The sequence below is a fragment of the Sphaeramia orbicularis genome, chromosome 8, assembly GCF_902148855.1.
Source record: "Sphaeramia orbicularis chromosome 8, fSphaOr1.1, whole genome shotgun sequence".
Taxonomy (NCBI): Eukaryota; Metazoa; Chordata; class Actinopteri; order Kurtiformes; family Apogonidae; genus Sphaeramia; species Sphaeramia orbicularis.
In genome coordinates, this window is record NC_043964.1 from 1,310,577 (window position 1) to 1,323,973 (window position 13,397).

Below are 13,397 nucleotides of genomic sequence, written 5' to 3' on the forward strand. Positions count from 1 at the left end.
ATGTCAGTGTATTATTATGGGATGGTGCATAAGTGTCCACTGTGTCGGCTGATATGGAACTAAAACAAAATCCATGCAACGCAATATCCTGACTTTGTGTCAATATGCACGTCACTTTTGATGGTAAACTGGCGTGTTATCTGTACGACGTTATAAGCTTTTCCCGTGTATACTGACCCATGAACATACAAGAGAACAGCTGTAGGATAACGGTCCACTCACTTATGCATGAAAGGGTTAAATGCAACATATTCTGCTTTGAACAGGAGTGTGGCTCGTTTTCAGTGTCGGCTGGAGCAGAGTGACACCAGCTCCTGTTCACAAATATCACAATTCTAGTTTCTCTCTGGTTTCCTCAGGTCGTCAGCTCTAACAGAACCAGAGTTCAGACATTTTAGGAAAGCATCCTGCTCACTGTTGGGTTCGGTGTGTAAATTATTCACAGATGGATTTAAGTGGAGAATATAATCCTGTTTGTCTTCATACTGCTGGTGGCTGTTGTCTAATTCAGAAAATGAAGGTGTTTTCAGTCGAGTTAAAGTCCTGAATGTCGCTGATCCACTGGCTGGACTAAGCACCAGCCAAAGCAAACAAACACATTTATTTACCTCTGATCTGGAAAAAACATAAAATAAAATACCTGAAGGTTCAATCACTATTAGCAGAGATGTTCAACAGTTAGGAATATTCTAATACTGGTTCTGATCCTTATTTGAACTCATTCACTCATTTAACTGAATTATATGATATAACATGACATCTACAAATAACAGTATTTGTGCTTAAAAGCCACACATTCTGCTGTTAACAGGAGTGTGGCTCGTGTTCAGTGTCGGCTGGAGCAGAGTGACACCAGCTCCCATTCACAAATATCACTATTCTAGTTTGTCTGTGGTTTCCTGAAGCCGTCAGCTGAAACAGAACCAGAGCTCAGACATTTTCTGAAAGCCTCCTGCTGACTGTTGGGTTGGGCCTGAACATGATGCACAAACAGCCTGAGTTCAGGCACATGCTGGTCTGTCTGTGCACCGTTCTGCAGCTGTGCTCCATCTGTGAGGACGGAGGAGAGCGGAGGAAGCAGACACTGAAGCCATTAGACTGTTTCAGCTGATGCACACACACACACACACACACACACATGCACACTAAACACACACACACACACACACATGCACACTAAACACACTTGTGAGGACAAACAGCTGACATGTTCATGTGCAGGTCTGCTCCTGGTTCTGGCCGGGGGGGGGGGGCTCGTGCACACACACCGGTGTCTGGGATGCACGAGCCCGAACAACAGGCGGCTGGACCCCCCCCCCCCCCCACACACACACACACACACACCAGGACCGAACCTCCATCCACACACACGTGCTCATCCATCCTCACACTGCGGACCTACCGCCTGCAGTCGGTTCCGAACGGACGCCTTTCCGAGCGGCGGCGGCCCCCCCCCCCTCTGCAGCCTCCTCCTGGGGGGCTCCCTGTCGGCTCTGTGGAACCCCAACCCGGCTCGGTCCTCCCTCTTGTCTCGGCTCCGGGCTCCGCCGCCCCCCCCGCTGCTGGAGCCGGAGTCCAGGCTGCTGAAGTTCCACACGATGAGGGTCTGCAGCAGCAGCAGGGCCAGGGCCGAGCCCAGCAGGAGGGGCCGGGGGCGGCGGAGCAGCCTGCGGGCGCACGGGGCTCCGCTCATCCTCCTGCTCCGCTCACACTGACGGCCCCATCCGGTGAACGGAGGCAGACGGCGGCTGAGGACGGCCCCCTGCGGCCGGAGAGGGGCTGCTGGGAGGGGGAGGGGAGGGGAGGGAGGGGGAGGAGAGAGAGAGAGAGAGGAGAGAGAGAGAGGAGGGGGCTGGCACAGACCGGAGAGGAGGACCCGGGTTGGGGGGCACAGGGCCCTCCTGTGGCCGCAGAAGACTCCACAGTTTGGACAAAGCCTGGGTTTTCACATTTGGACCAGATGACGTCGATGCGTCAGGAGATCCACAGGGCCGGACCCACAACCGGAACGGGGGCCCAACCCCCCCGTAAAGCTTTAACTTTATATAATTCACACAATTTGTGCATTTTTGTGGGAAAATATTTATTTATTTATTTATTTATTTATTATCTACCACAGGGCTGTCAAACTCATTTTAGTTCAGGCGCCAAATTTATTTATTTATTTATTTATTAACCACCTACCCTCTACTACATCACATCACTAATAGGGGGTGAAAGATGAAACCATTCAGATAAATTCATCTGTGTTCAGTTCGTCTTTCTTTCTTTCTATTTATTTATTTATTTATTTATTTAAATTTTATTTAATTTAATTTAACTTTATTTTATTTATTTTTTTATTTTTTTTAACCATCTACCACAGGGCTGTCAAACTCATTTTAGGTCTGGCACCAGATATTTATGTATGTATGTATTTATTTATTCATTTATTAACCACCTACTACATCACCTCACTAATGGGAGATGACAGATGAAAGGCAGTTCAGATAAACTCATCTGGGTTCAGTTTGTCATCAGTCTGGGCTTTTTGGGAGCATATTTGCACATTTACTGAAATCACAGGAAGTTTAAAGGGGAAAAATCTCTGTTTTGTGAAGCTTTTAACAACGAGCAGACCAACAAACCCTACAAAAGTAGGGTCTTTATAGGTTAATCTGCACTGTAAAAAAAAAAATCTGTAATTTAACAGGAATTTTACTGGGGTTTTTTTCATAGATTTTTTTTTTTTTTTTTTTTTTTTTTCAAAAACAGACTGTGATTTTACATGTCAAATGTAAAATAACATGAAAAAACTGTAACTGTGAATAACTAAAAAATTTCTGTTTTTTAAAAGAATTTTTTTTTTCTTTTTTCACAGAAAAATACGGTTAAAATACATTTGCAAATGTATCATGATTTCCCAAATATTTATTTTCTATTTATGAGATTAAACTGTTAATTTAAAGTTTAATACTGTAAAAAAAAATAAATAAATAAATAAAACCAGATAAAATTACTGACAGTTAACAGTAACAGAAGTATTTGTTCTGTCAGTTAAACCAGACTTGTTTGTTAATTGACAAATATCTTGTGTAATTACAGGAGGTTTCACAACAAAACTGTTGAATAAATGTATTTTTGTGAATGTAGAACATGTATAAGCACTGATAAACTGTCCAAATACAGTTTTTATCAGTGGATTGGACAACTGAGTCTCACTGAAAATTATATATATATATTTATAGGGAATTGGATTGTTTTAATACATGAAAATATTCTTTATTAAATATTAAAAAGTCAAAAAAAAAAGAAAAGCAAAATCTCATGTAAAGTTAGGGCAAAAAACTGTATTTGAATTATGGAAAATTACCGTATTTTTATGAGATGGTTATTTTCCGTTATTTAACAGTACTTTTTCAGCACCCCGCTGCCGGAATAATACTGTTTTTTGTTTTTGTAGGGTTTTTTTTTTTTTACAGTGTGGGTAATTTCTAATATTATTCTGTTGAGTATGAAATACATCCCGAGCAGTTAATGTAAAAATAAGTGGTAGCAGTAGGAACATCCATGGCCTGACATCTAATGTGTTCTGCATTAGTACACTACATATACATGTGTGTAAAGAACAGATCACTGAATAACTGTATTTGTAATTTAACACAGCCTAAAGGCACAAAATTAAATGTGTGACATAAAACTGAAGTGTCAGCCACTCTTTATGGATTACATATTTAATATGTGGTGGAAAATGAGAGTCCATATTCAGTACGATGAATAAATTCATAAATGGGTCAGATACAGTTAAATGAAAGTAGACATTAAAGCACATGTCCATGCAAACAGTCTCCTCCATATGATCTAAGAATAATTACTTATACATGAGCGTCTCTGTCGTTGCAGCAAACACATCACACATAGAAAACACGCTCGGATGAAGCTGCGTCGTCTTCTAATGCACTTTCCACCAGATTAGTCTGATTTCATGCATATCGTAGAGAAGTGTGAGCGATCTAATTGAATGAACGTCTATAAATAGAGACGCTGCACTTCTTTCACCACCTCAGACTTATTTTCTGCTCAAACAGGGGTTGAAATGATGTTGAGGTCATAATGACGTCACAGACGTTATGGCCAAAATATCACTGATTCAACCCTTTCATGCATGAAATACGAGAACCTTAGTAAAGATGTTTTTCTTGAGTGTTTTTATTCCTCCTTACACATGAAAAAAAACAATGCGATCAATTTTTTTTTTTCATAGAGTTACAAAAATGTCCATGTATTTAGTTTTTGAAGTAAAGAAACACGGGTTTAAAACCCAATATCAGAAAATACGGAAGAGGATTAAAGCCACTGGAAAAAAATACAATAAACTAAGGTCCAGTATGCATTTCTTATTATTATTATGAGAAAAAAAAGTCAGAATTCAGAGATTAAAGTCAGAATTGTGAGAAAAAAGTTAGAATTGTGAGAAAAAAGTTAGAATTCTGAGATTAATGTAAAAATTCTGAGTTTAAAGCCAGAATCGTGAGAAAAAAGTCAGAATTCTGAGGAAAAAAAAAGGCAGAATTCCAAGAAAAAAGTTAGAATTCTGAGATTAACGTCAAAATTCTGAGAAAAAAGTCAGAATTCGGAGTTTAAAGTCCAGTGGCCCTAATCCTGTTCCGTAAGAAAGTAAAATGAAAACAATGAAATAAAAACATTTTTAATGCTGCAAATCTGATGTTTTCTCACATCTGAACATATTCTAGTCCTGGTTCTTACTCATGTCATGGAAATAACATGCAAAAAAAAAAAAAAACAACCTTTGTGTCTTACAAATACCAGGTGATTTCCACTCAAACCTGTTGGTGCAGATCAGGTTTATGAAGAACAGCAGTGACAGTACTGGTCTGAATGAACAGGGGTTGGACAAAATAATGGAAACACCTTAAAAAATCAACAAAATATAATTTAATATGGTGTAAGTCCGCCTTTTGCGGCAATTACAGCCTCAATTCTCCGAGGTATTGATTCATACAACTTGTGAATAGTTTCCAAAGGAATTTTCAGCCATTCTTCAGTTAGAATACCCTCCAACTCTTTTAGAGACGATGGCGGTGGAAATCGACGTCTTACTTGAATCTCTAAAACTGACCATAAATGCTCAATAATGTTGAGGTCTGGGGACTGTGCCGGCCATACCAGATGCTCAACTTCATTAGAATGTTCCTCATGCCATTCTTTAACAGTTCTAGCTGTATGGATTGGGGCATTATCATCTTGAGGTGAAGGTGTTTCCATTATTTTGTCCAACCCCTGTACGTGTATTATTATGGGATGGCGCTTTAGTGTCCACTGTGTCGGCTGATGTGGAACTGAAACAACCAAACCCATGAATATACAAGAGAACAGCTGCAGAAGAACTGACCACTGGAGTGACCACTGGAGTGACCACTGTGCATGAAAGGGTTAATCAGATCAGATAAAACAGTACAAATATGGTCACTTAACTCCAGTTTTTCCCAAAGTTTTTCAGAATTTCTTTATGCTGTCTTCTGTTATTCACAACTATATTCATATAACAACGATATTCAAACAAATGTGATCTTCCGTCCTGAACTTCTGTCTGTTTTCTGTAAAATATGGTGGACTAAATCTGTGGAATAATCTACGACCGGAACTTCAGCCAACATCTGCTTTTGTTTAAAAACATCTGAAAAGGACTGGAATTCAGGAAAACACGAAAGACTGTACAACATTTGATTTGAGGATTTCTAATGTGATTTGCATTTTATTGTTTTTACTTTAGTTTATTAATTCAGTTATATTGTATCTTTAATTTTTTTTTCTTTCCTCTGTGTATTGTTCATTTCAGGGGAGGTATTCATAGAAGCCTTTTTTGGATTCCAACCTCTTCTGGACAGTGATGTGTGTTTGAATGTTGTTGGTTTTTTAATTTTCTCTTGCTGTTTTATGATGTGCAAAATAAATAAATAAATGAAATATGAAAGTTTCCAAGAGATCTCAATTCATTTTTTTTTTTTTTTTTGATGAAATACAACTAATACAGTCACAGAAAAAATTATTAGACCTTCAAAAATCATCAAAAACACTAGTTCTGCAATCCAGTCCTAACTCCTGCGTGTGTCATGTGACTAAAACAGACAGAAAAGAAAACATGGAATGAATAAAAGCACTGTTTTTGTCAGAACAATGACACAGATACTGATGGAAGAACTGAAGGGATTCTGGTTTTTATCAAGAAAACATGTTAAATGGATAAATATCAGCTCTAAAATTCAACTACTATGAGCTTTTTTTTGTTGTTTTCATTATATTTGTCCAAATAAATGAACCTTTAGTTGGACCAGGCATTAACCCTTTCATACACAGTGGTCACTCCAGTGGTCACTCCAGTGGTCAGTTCTTCTCCAGCTGTTCTCTTGTATATTCATGGGTTTTGTTGTTTTAGTTCCACATCAGCCAACACAGTGGACACTTATGCACCATCTCATACACTGACATTCAGACCAGTACTGGAACTACGCTGTTCCTGATAAACCTGATCTGCACGAACATGTTTGAGTGGAAATCAACAAACAAAACAGGTTTTTTTTAGCATATTATCTCCATGAAGTGGATAAAAAACTAGTATTAGAGTGTATTAAAATGTGGGAAAACATCTGATTAGCAGCATTAAAATGTTTTTATTGCATAGTTTTCCGCGTCACTTTCTGATATTAGGCTTTAAATACATGTTTCTTTGCTTCAAAAATTAAATGAATGGTGTCCAGTTGAGTGGACATTTTTGTAACTCCTTAAAAAAAAAAAAACCCTGATTGCACTGGGTTTTTTTTTCATGCTTAAAGAGGAATAAAAACACTCAGAAAAAATATCTTGACTAAGGTTCTCATAATTCATGCCTGAAAGGGTTAAAATGAACAAGAAACTGAAGAAAACCAGGGGTGGTCTAAGAATTTTTTCCACATCTATATGTTGTTCTACGTTTATGTTCACTTCATTTTTCAGGTTCTCCTGGTCTTAAAGCATTCATGCCATTAGTGTTTTAACATAAGGATTGTTCTTTATTTTCTCAGTGGAAAAATCATCCTAGAAACAGGAGGGAAAGTTCAGGGATGTGATAGAATTCTTGAAATATTCAGAATATCATCATCAGCATCATCACATCACTAATGGGAGATGACAGATGAAACACAGTCCGCATAAACTCATCTGGCTTCAGTCTGTCATCAGTCTGAGGTCTGTGGAGCATAGTCGCACAGTTACTGAAATCATGAGACATTTAAAGAAGAAAAATCCCAGTTTTATGAAGTTTTTAACAACTAATAAACATCTGAAATATGAGTCACATTCACAGTAGTTTATATTAAACCTGTAACTGAAGAGTCACCGGTTAAAATTATTGCCAGTAGAATATTTGCACATTTACTGAAATAATGAGAAGTTTAAAGGGGAAAATCCCTGATATGTGAAGCTTTTAACAGACCAATAAACCAACAAGCAACTACATACTTTTTCACTCTGTGTATTAAACCTATAACTGAACAGTAACAGGTAAAAAGTACAATTACTGCCTCTGTGATGAGTACAAAGTTGCAGAAAATGGAAATACACCACTGTGTTTGTATTTGCTTTAATGTCACTGGTCTACAGCTCATATGGCTCCAGAATAAAAGTATGTTTGAGTCACTAATAAATAAAAATTCAGTCCAAATGCTGGTTGGCTGTAGTTTCACACATACAGTCTCTGGACAAAATGTGAAATTCTAACAATAATGAGATTAATTAATGAATTAATCCAAAGGAATATGTGTCTCAGAGCAAAACACTGTCTACACATTATAATATATTCACTGTACAGGTTCTTTATAGTGGGACATTTAGAAACCTATTGGATAAATACACAACCAGATAAAACTTTTAAAGCCACAGCGCCATCTAGTGCTGAACACATGTAGAGTATTTTGGGTTGTCAACACATTTCTCATTTCCATAGGGACATGTTTTGCTGGTTTAGTAAAGTGTGAAGTATGTACAGCAGGAAAAACAGAACTTTCAGACAAAAAAAAAAAGCTTCGATAAACTAAAGTGGTCGTATTTAGTGTGTGCTGTTGTCCTGGGGTCAGAGGTCACACAGAACAGTGACTGTAACCCTTAGAACACATTTAGTTCAGTTTTGTGTCTTTAAAGGCTTTGCACACATTTCCTATATTTTCCATGTATGCTCATTTCTACCCAACTGTATATTGTATTTATATTGGTTTATATTTAGCATAAATGTAGTGTATTAGAATGTGGAATTATCAATATGATCATGATGAGTTGAATTAAAGGCAGGAATGAAGAAGTGTGGGCGTCAGTCGACTCCTTTTTGAACATATTGTGGAAAGTATAGAAATTTATGGATCTATTTATTGTGTTGTTCTATATGATGGAAATAAAGATTTAATTCATTCATTTATTCAAATATAAAACCCTCCTGATGTGAACTTGTTGTCAGGGAAAATTATCTACAGGGAAAAAATGGTTATTTTGGATAAGCACTAAATAATGCAATAATCACAACCCATACACTCTGATTTTAATTTGACATATATATCTGTTTTTTATATGTATTTTTCTCACTGTCAGTAGCTGTTACAGCCGCTGTAACACACACACACACACACACACAAAACAATAATGACTAATGTCACAATATAATTTTAGATTAAGATAAATATCATTACATTGGTAAATTTTGTTTTACATTGTTATCTTTGCTTGTAAAATGCTTCAGCGATGGTTTTTAGAATAACTCTTTATTGTCACTGTTCCAGGAACATTGAAAATCCCTTTAGCAGCTGTTTCTGTTTAGCAGCAAAATACTGAAAAATACTGGCACTGTATAAAAACTATGACATAAAATATCAAGTATATATATCCTACTGCATTACCACTAAAATATACAAAAGCTAAGTCTAAGTAAGTATTGTCTAAGTGAGCTAAGTAAGTATTTTTGTCCATATAATTTATAAACATCAATATTTCAATAGTGTATGAGGACTAAATAATGAACAATGAAAAAAATAGTTTTGGCTTGCTTGGACAAAAAGCCACAAGTTAAAAAAAAAAAAAAAAAAAAAAGTGGAATTCATTTTATTAACACGAAGGCATAAGAACAGGTAATGATTTTGCTGCAATAACCAACTCCTCCTTTTGCCATTTGCCTTTTTTCCATCAGTTACAGGCACATAGTGAACACATATAATACAAACAGCTGATCACTGACAGTGTGCTGAACCTCCAAATGCATCACTTTTATGTAAATGTTCATGTGTTTGCACTAGAAATTAGTAAGAGCACAACAAAAGAAGGGTGTTAAGTATTATGATTAGACTGAGAATATTCTTTATGTATTAACTGGTTTAATGGGTGAAACAGTTGTATGGAAATGGAACACAATAGTCATGGAAAAAATTATTAGACCATTTAAAGTCATCAAAAACACTGGTTCTGTAATCCAGTCCTAACTGCTGTGTGTCATGTGACTAAAACAGACAGAAAAGAAAACATGGAATGAATAAAAGCACTGTTTTTGTCAGAACAATGACACAAATACTGATGGAAGAACTAAAGGGATTTGGGTTTTTATCAAGAAAACATGTTAAATGGATAAATATGAGCTCTGAAATTCAACTACTATGAGCTGTTATTGTTGTTTTCATTATATTTGTCCAAACAAATGGACCTTTAGTTGGACCAGACATTAAAATGAACAAGAAATTGAAGAAAACAGGGGTGGTCTAATAATTTTTTCCACATCTGTATGTGACAGCTGTGAAACAAACGGTCCTTCTGAGGTCAGATTTAGGACGATCTACAGCTGATGTGTTAAAATAATAATAATAATAATTTTTAAAAAAATCAAAGTTTATGAATAGACATGAGGGACTTGACAGTAAAGCTTGGATTTATTCAGCCTAAGATGCTGTGAGTTGTTCATTTAGAACAGGGGTGTCAAACATGTGGCCCAGGGGCCAAAACCAGCCCACCAAAGGGTCCAGTCCGGCCCACGGGATGAATTTGTAAAAATTACACTTCAGATATTCACAATCAAGGATGCTGAACTTGTTTTAGTTCAGGTTCCACATACAGGACAATGTGATCTTGACTAAGATAATAACATAACCTATAAATAGTGACTCCAAATGTTCTTAGTTTATTGTGAAAAACATCATTTTACATTACACCTATAAATAATGACAACTCCATATTTTTCTCTTTGTTTTAGCGTAAAAACTTACATTAAATTATGACAATATTAACATTTACAAACTATCCTTTAACAATAAAATCTGAAAAACCTGAAATTTTGTAAGTAAAATTTTAACTTTATTCTTCCTGTTATTAAATATTTGATGCCTTTGTAGATCCAATCTGTAATCTGCATGTAGAAATGGTAAGTTGAGGTGTAATATTGTTAAAATTGCTCTTATTTTCCTCAGGAAATCTCAGTTTTTTCAGGTTATTCACATCATTTTTGTTTGGATAGTTTGTAAATGTACATATTTTCATAATTTAATTCTGATCGCACTGAAACAGAGAGAAAAATCTGGAGTCGTCATTATTTACAAGTTATTATGCTACTGTTTGACTGGTCCGGCCCAGATCAGTTTGAGCTGAATGTGGAACTGAACTAAAATGAGTTTGGCAGCCCTGATTTAGAGGATTAGGAGCAGGAGGGGCAGGGTTGTACAGCCGAGGGGGGGGTTCACTTGTTCTTATTAAAATGGCCAGGTCACATCTGTTCTGGTGTTTTCTTTAGGTTCTGTTGTAGCAGATCCTGTTTTATTGGTTTTTTTGGTTGTCTTGGTTTCTTTTATGCTAAAATAAGATGTATAGTTGGAAAAGTGAGCAGTTCGGGGTCAGAGTTATGGGGGTTATTTCACTACTTAACTCATGAATAATCCCTGTTTTGTGAAGCTTTTAACAACTAATAAACGTCTGAAATGTAAGTCATATTCACAGTACTCCATATTAAACCTGTAACTGAACAGTAACAGGTAAAAAATACAATGATTGCCTCAGTAATGAGTATGAAGTTGCAGAAAATGGAAATAAACCACTGTTTGTATTTGCTTTAACCCATAAAGACCCAGTAGTACTTTTATGTCAGTTCCCAAAGGAGTTTTTCATCTATATTTAACCTTTTTTAAGTAACTTACCACCATATTATAGCTGTATTTTGTGTTTTTTCAGGGTAGCTCAGTGTTTTTCAACCTTGGGGTCAAGACCCCACATGGGGTCGCCTGGAATTTCTAGTAACTGATAAAAGTAACAAACAAAAAAACAACAAAAAAACTACTTACTAATAAAAAATATATGGTGAGTTAACAGAGACAATCCCAGCCCATATCAGACAAACTGTGGTTGTGAAACTGCAGCACTGTGCTTCTGTTTGTGTCACATGTTCACTGTGGTCAGTTTCAGATGCTGCAGCTCTTTCATAATTCATAGTTTCAGTTCTTGTTTGTTCAGTATTAATTGTCCTCCTTGTAAATCCCAGCTGGACTGACTGGACAGATCCTGAGCCTTTAATCTACACCTGGATTTACTGCCTCTGTCCACAGTAATAGACATTATACAGACTAAATGTCCTCTAACATTAGTGTTTATTTGCAACACAGTATAGCAAACTATTACATGATCAAAAACAAATTAATTTTATCAAAAAAAAAAAAAAAAAAAAAGTCTCCATTTTGAATGTCTGGGGTCGCCAGAAATGTGGGATGTTTAAAATGGAGTCAGGAGTAAAAAAAGGTTGGAAACCACTGGTTTAACTCATGAAAAATCCCTGTTTTGTGAAACTTTCAACAACTAATAAACGTCTGAAATGTGAGTCACATTCACAGTACTCCATATTAAACCTATAACTGAATGATAATGAGTAAAAAGTACAATTATTGCCTCAGTAATGAGTATGAAGTAGCAGAAAATGGAAATACACCACTGTTTGTATTTGCTTTAACCCATAAAGACCCAGTAGTACTTTTATGTCAGTTCCCAAAGGAGTTTTCCATCTATATTTAACCTTTTTAAAGTAATTTACCACATTTATTATAATAATATCCTTTGTACTTTTGCATTTTTTCAGTGTAACTCATGTATTTTCCTATATTTAACTCAATGATCATGTAATGTTCACTAAAGCTCAGATTAAAGTTGAGGGTTATTAAATCAGAAACAGAGAAAACTGAAGAAAAAGTGACTTTTTCAGTCCAATCTCATGAACTGAACATAAACCCAGTGTGTCCATCCACTGTCACTGATCCAACTCTGTGGGTTTTACCGCTGAATCAATGTTGTAGAAGACCAAGTGTTTCCATGGTAACTACGGAGCCTCTGAACGTCCACATGGGTCATATGTGATGACCATGAAAAGATGACAAACTGCATTTTACACCAATTATTGACATGTATTGATAGGATCAGTGGATTAGAAGGTATTAAACATTTTAGATCAGTAGATGGTTTTGGTCGACAGTGAATGTTTGGGTCTTTATGGGAAAAGTTGTTTGAGTCTTGAAATAAATTCCTCAAACCTGACAGACGATTCAGAGGTTAGGAAAAAAGCTAATTCTTGGTGTTGGCAAAAATTATTACAAAACATCTGACTGACATCTTCACACAGACACAGCTTCTAAAAAACACAACAAAAAACAAACCAACAAAAAACCTCCAACTAGGAGGAAGAGCCAAGTTATTGGTTGCATTTGACGCAGGAGTTTTGACATCCAATCACTGTAATGAGGTCTAATAAATCAGACTCACTCATGGGTCTAAAAAAAAAAAAACACCCAGGTTGTCTTTGTCCGTGACAGCCTGACGACTGTGAATAATATCCAGTTCTAGAACACGACCACACTCTGGAATGTTTGGTTATGGTTTTATGTTCACAGCTGGAGTGGAGGAGGAAACCCAATCTGGAATGATGAATCAAATGCCTTTGTTCCTTTTCACATTTTTATATAATCTGCACTCTGAAAATGAAGTAAATAAATGCAAGGTTACAGTTTTTTGATGAATAAATGCAGGTAACCTCATGGACAGTAGTTCTTCACACCAGGGATGTTAAACTCCTTTTCTTTCAGGTTCAGGTTCCACATTCAGCCCAGTTTGATCTCCAGTGGGACGGACCAGTAAAGTAACAGCATAATAGCCTATGAATAATGACAATTCAAAATTTTTGTCTTTGTTTTAGTGCAAAAGAAATGAGAATAAATTATGAAAATACTTACATTTACAAACAATTCAAACAAAAAAGATGTGAATACCCTGAAAAAACTTACATTTAAGAATAATAAGGGCAATTTTAACAATATTAAGCCTCAACTTATCATCTACAAATGTGCTTTACAGAACGGACCGAT

General features: G+C 36.3%; 1 pseudogene; it reads right to left on the reverse strand.

The window, feature by feature from the left end:
* The window catches only part of LOC115423985 (xylosyltransferase 1-like), an 80,857-nt pseudogene extending 79,164 nt beyond the window's left edge, over positions 1-1,693 (reverse strand).
* Positions 1,694-13,397: the final 11,704 nt, after the last annotated feature.